Source organism: Protopterus annectens, chromosome 4.part0 (genome assembly GCF_019279795.1).
Source record: "Protopterus annectens isolate FY-2018-M chromosome 4.part0, PAN1.0, whole genome shotgun sequence".
Lineage (NCBI taxonomy): Eukaryota > Metazoa > Chordata > Ceratodontiformes > Protopteridae > Protopterus > Protopterus annectens.
The window spans coordinates 1,714,826,993-1,714,832,992 of NC_056733.1; the positions used below are offsets into that span (position 1 = coordinate 1,714,826,993).

General features: G+C 36.0%; 1 long non-coding RNA gene across 4 annotated transcripts in view; it reads left to right on the plus strand.

The window, feature by feature from the left end:
- The window catches only part of LOC122799993, a 910,576-nt gene extending 905,171 nt beyond the window's left edge, over positions 1-5,405 (plus strand). For all 4 annotated transcript variants that reach the window (XR_006364517.1, XR_006364516.1, XR_006364518.1 and 1 more), the window contains one exon: positions 4,735-5,405. This is a non-coding gene — a long non-coding RNA (uncharacterized LOC122799993). The remainder of the gene's footprint in view (positions 1-4,734) is intronic.
- Positions 5,406-6,000: the final 595 nt, after the last annotated feature.

A 6,000-nucleotide genomic window follows, 5' to 3' on the forward strand; every position in this document is an offset into this window, starting at 1 on the left:
TAATGTTGGAAATTAGTAGCTTATTAGCTGAGCGTAGAGTTGTAAGATTTTTATAGGGGGAGATCAGGTTAGAGAGGATAGGGGTATTATTTGGGTGATAAAGAATTTTTTGTGTGATCACAAGTTGATTAAATAGTAGTTGGTTTTGTAGTTCTGACCATCCAAGTTGTTTAAGGTTGAGACAGTGGTGGGTTCTATAAGGGGATATATATATCAAACTGATGACGCCATGGTGCGAAACCGTTTTTTGTATGACTGCTTACACTTGTAGTTATTAAATTGATGTTATTTACAACGGCTGCACTTTTTCAGTGATTTTATGCATTTATAGAGTGCTGCAGGTTTTTGATTTTGTATATATATATATATATATATATATATATATATATATATATATATATATATAAAAAAAATATTAGACTGTATTCTCATAAACAAACATACTCACATTTATGATTCTGGAACCCTCCCTGATGATATAAGTGACCACTCACTGACCTGCATATTCAGGCATAATGCCAATGCTCCCATTCCAAATTCTATCAGAAATATCAGATCCAAAAATAACTTTAACCCTGAACTATTCTAAAAGGAACTAAGAGCATGCAATTGGTCTCCCTTAAAACACTTCCCTTTAGAAGAAGCTGTTAAATACTTTAACTCTAACTTTCTTGCCATTCTTAACCACCATGCTCCAACCAGACTAATTAGAATCAAAACCAGTTCTGCCCCATGGCTCTCAAGAGAAACCAAACATAAACTCCAACTCAGAAATAAACATTGGTCCAAATGGAGAATGACTAAAAATCCTGTAGACCAACAAACCTTTAGACAGTTAAGAAATGACACTAAGAAAGCTATACTCCCTGATAAAAGAAACTACTACCTACAATTTCAACAAACTAACCATAACAACCCACAAAAATTCTGGGCTAGCATTAACCAATTACTCCATCCAGGCCAATCATCTACACCATACCTTCAAAATATAGACCACAAAGATCCCATGCATGCAGTCAATACCTTTAATACCTTTTTTACTAATGCTATCCAAACACTAGCTAGTCAGCTATCACCTAATAGCTTTACTTTACCTTCCTATAACTCAACCCCCACCTCCGTCCTTTTCATTTCTAACCTGTCCCAACAACATACATCCTAACCCTTATACAAAAATTAAAACCATGCTCTCCCTCAGCAAACCAACTACCTGCTGAATATCTTCAACTATCAGCCAAAGCTATTGCCTACCCCATTTCTATTCTGATCAACAGAACTATTAGCGAAGGGCACATCCCCAGCATATGGAAAATGTTCCATATTATCCCCTTCCATAAAGGTGGACACTCCACTGAACTCTCAAACTACTGCCCCATTGCCCTCCTTTCTCCTTTGGCAAAGATCATGGAGAAATGCATCCATAGGCAATTACTCAACCACTTAATCCAAAATAACTTACTTTCCAGTTGTCAACATGGTTTCAGACCTTCACACAGCACTACCATTACCCTCCTTTCCTTTACTGATTGCATTAACAAAAAACGCAACATTAATAATATTTCCTCTGCACTATTTATTGACCTGTCTAAAGCATTTGACATAGTAAATCACCAGAGTCTCACACGAATACTCAGATGCACTTTCCATAAAATTGTTCCAGTCCTACCTAGATAAAAGACAACAGGCTGTACTATGGCACAATACTCTATCCACCCTCGTGCTCGTTACCCTTGGTGTCCCTCAGGGCTCCACCCTAGGACCTCTCCTCTTCTCCATATTTATTAATGACCTTCATCTAGCCATCCCCCAGGCCACATGCATAAAATATGCTGATGACTCCACACTGATATGCTCAGCCACATCCACTTCTGAACTTTACTCTCTTACCCAGAAGGTACTTAACACAGTTGAACAATGGTTCACACAGCGTTGCCTTCTCTTGAACCCCAATAAAACTAAACTCTTCCTCTTCAATCCTACTCACAAGTCCTCTCCTTTTGATTTCTCAGTTACATCCACCAATGGTACCATTATATCACCAGACCCAACCACCAGACTACTTGGCATAACCATTGACAACAATCTGAACTTTGACACCCATATCAACAATACTATAAAAACTGTCAACAAAAATCTTGGCGCTTTCTATAGGATTAAACCCTTCCTTTCACCTACAGCCAAAACAACTGTAGCTCACACTCATCTAATCTCTACACTCCTCTATGCCTCACCCATTTTTACAAACCTATCTAAAAATAACCTTAGCAAACTGGAAATGTCCTACAATAACATTGCCAGCTTCGCTACAGGCAACCCATTTAGAACCCACCATTGCATTAAGATAAAGCAGTTAGGATGGCTAGAACTACAAAACCTGATTAAATTCCACCAACTAACCATTGCCCATAAGACTCTTTATAAACCTTCCTGTACTCCTGTACTATCTACCTTCATCACCCCCTATAAAAATCTGAAGTCCTTACGTTCTTCTCACAAACGTCTTATACAAACCTCTAAACCTAACAACAGGGCTGGAGATTCTCTCTTCTCCAGTGCTTCTCCCCAGTGACCTTTCCTCACTTGCCTCTTTATCACTCTTCAAAAACAGATTAAAACTTTTCCTCAGAACACACTGGTTATGCCCTTGTACTAAACCTGACTAATCATCTATCTCTTCAAACTTGGCTCTGCCTACCCCATACTTCTCATGAACTGCTAGACCTTCCTTATTAACTATAAATACCATCTCCCTCTGAAATCATAATTTCCAACCTCTTTGGTTATTTATTTTAGAGTGAACTTTCTATCTTTATAGTACTATACAATACCCTGTCTTCTTTATTTTATTTCTTTATTATGCATTTTAACTGTATGTTATATTGCACCTGCATTTTGCACTGTTTATGATTTTTGCCCTCACTGAAAATTTCTGTGTTAACCTGTAATATGCATTGTATATATCACTGTGGTTGTTATTTTGTTATTTGTTGTTGTTTTCTTGTTTACGTCTTGGAGCTTATCTCCCTGGGCCTCTACTGAAAATGGACATGTATCCAGCTAGACTAGCCCGGTCAACAAATGTAAAATAAAATAAATAAATAATTATATATATATATATATATATATATATATATATATATATATATATGGATCTACTATGGTTGATTGAAAACTCACTTGACTGAAAATGAAATTACTAAGACCACTTCACTGAAAGCTCACTTCACTGAAAACTCATTTCTTTGAAACTCATTTCATTGAAAGTTATAAATGGCCTTTTCCCCACTGTAGTGCGACCCTGGAGGTAGTATATAAAGTAAGGGGGGTGGGGGGCACAGCCCCCCACATATTATAAACATTTTAATCTATATACAGTGATACAAGTGCAATAAATAACTGTTTCCAAAAAAGAATATATAACCAAGGTATGTGGGGGGGGGGGCTGTGCCCCCTCCCCCTTACTTTATATACTAACTCCAGGGTCACACTACAGTGGAGAAATGGCCATTTATAACTTTCAAAGAAATGAGTTTCAGTCAAGTGAGTTTTCAGTGAAGAGAGCTTTCAGTGAAGTGGTCCTAGTAATTTCATTTTTACTCTTTGTTTTAATTTGTTAGTTGGGATATTTTGCAGTCACCTTAATGATAATAGACATCAGCTGGGCATAACAACCCTGTGTTTCTTATGCTTAGTCAAACACTCTGCTTCTGCTATGCTGATGAGGTCATAGCAAGGCTGAAATATGCATATCTATAGCTAGTGGGTTTTGGCTTTATTGGCCTAAAATTGTCCATTAAAATGACTTCAAACGTAAAAGTCATGGGCAATCAGAATTGCCATATAACTGAAACACCTGATGTCCATTATGGTCATTTGCATATATCCCGTGTGCCTCTGTCACAGGAGGTTTGGGAGGTCACTCATTGGAAGTTCTAGCTTGGCTAGAGTTTTCATTAAGTTTTTACTGATTGTTTTTTCAGTGTGACCTTCTTACTCTTTGTTTTAATTTGTTAGTTGGGATATTTTGCAGCCACCCTAATGATAGTGGACATCAGCTGGGTATAACAACCCTGTGTTTCTTATGCTAAGTTAAACACTCTGCTTGTGCTATGCTGACAAGGTCATAATGATGCTGAAATATGCATATCCATAGCTAGTAGGGCTTGGCTTTATTGGCCTGAAATTGTCCATTAAAATGACTTCCAACGTAAAAGTCATGGGCAATCAGAATCACCAACTAGCTGAAACAACTGATGTTTATAAGGGTCATTTGCATATATCCCATGTGCCTCTGTCACAACAGGTTTGGGAATTCACTCATTGGAAGTTCTAGCTTGGCTGGAGTTTTCATTTAGTTTTTACTGATTGGTTTTTCAGTGTGAACTTCTTACTCTTTGTTTTAATATATATATGTATACATATATATATATATATATATATATATATATATATATATAGATAGATACATACATACATACATACATACATTTATAAAAGTTGTGCTGAATATTAACGTTTGAATTCAAATAGTGCATGTTTGCCGATCTGTGTTTCTTCTGCATTTGTGCTACTGGATGCATATATTATGTTGGTGCACACCCAGTTACTAAACAAGTAAGGTGAATGAGAGGGTTAATCTTTTGGCACAATTACTTTTATGATTTGCACTTTCTTCATATGCTACATAATCTCATGCTGTCTCTCTCTCTCTCTCTCTTTTTTTTTTTTTTTTAGGAACCCAGTGAGGCCACAGAGTTGTTGACTGCCTCAGATGAGAAGGAGTCAAGCAGTGACACATACCATGAATGAAGCAACTTTCTTTTCCGACATTCAGAAGCAATGTTAGCTAACTTCCCTGTCCTGTGTGTGATATGTCTCTTACCTGTATGTGTGATATGCATAGAATGTATTTGTTTGTTTGTGAAAATGGATTAAAATTCACATTTCAGATTCCATACTAGATACAAAATAATGTTTACTGTATTTGAAGCCTGCTTTAATTACAACATAGATCTAGTTACAGCAATGACATAATTGAGTTGCACTCTTGCTAGTACATAGTTAAAAACATGTTATATTTGTAAGTGAATTTAGATGTCGGTTTGTTAATGCTGAAATATAATATCCAGAATTGCTTTACTTTCCTGCAAAAAATGTTGTAAATCTTTATGTTTTCCTGTTATTACTTGTTTAGTCAACTATACATCCTATGCCTGCACTGAAAAGTTAGGTGTAAGGTGTGATGTTCAATGAAAAAAAATATTTAAGAATACTGCCTGTTACTGTCTTCTGTAACATTTCTTTCCTGTAATGTTATTGTATATTGTTTCAAACACTGTTTACGTGAAATATGCACATACGTATCTAGAACAACAATAAAAGTATGTGTGTTCAGCAGAAATGAATATTTGTCTATCCCACTATCATTCATTTTCCTGAATGTAAAAACTAATAATAGTTTGACAAGCTCTTAGTTTTGCAAAGACATGGACTATAAAGTAAGCTTTTTGAAATTTGAAAAGTGATGGAAAATGCAGGTATTGAGTGAGGTGAAATTCTACAGCTGGAATTCCGCCAGGTGCAGATTGCAGAGTTATTTTTGACGATTCTTTTCTTTTCTTATAGTTTGACACAGCAATTTTAGTTGTTTCACTGAATGAGTTCTGTACAAGACAAATTAGACTTGAATTCAGAACATTCAGATTACAAGAAAATATTCATACTTCCTCTTGAAAAAGCTGTGATATAACATCACCGTAGAGCCTGTTAAGATGTCGTTTAAGCTTCTGATACACGAGCTTTTACACCAAAACTAGCTGAGTGTAGGGAACTTTGGCTGAAATCCATTATTGATTTTTTTTTCTTAGTTTGAAGAAAAACGTAAGCAATCATGGATATATTTTTATTTGTTAATCCTGTTGAGCTTTTCCATTTTTTATACATTTTTTACTCATCTGAGCTTACCACAAGCCTTCCCACTTCTGTAATGGGTATTTGACC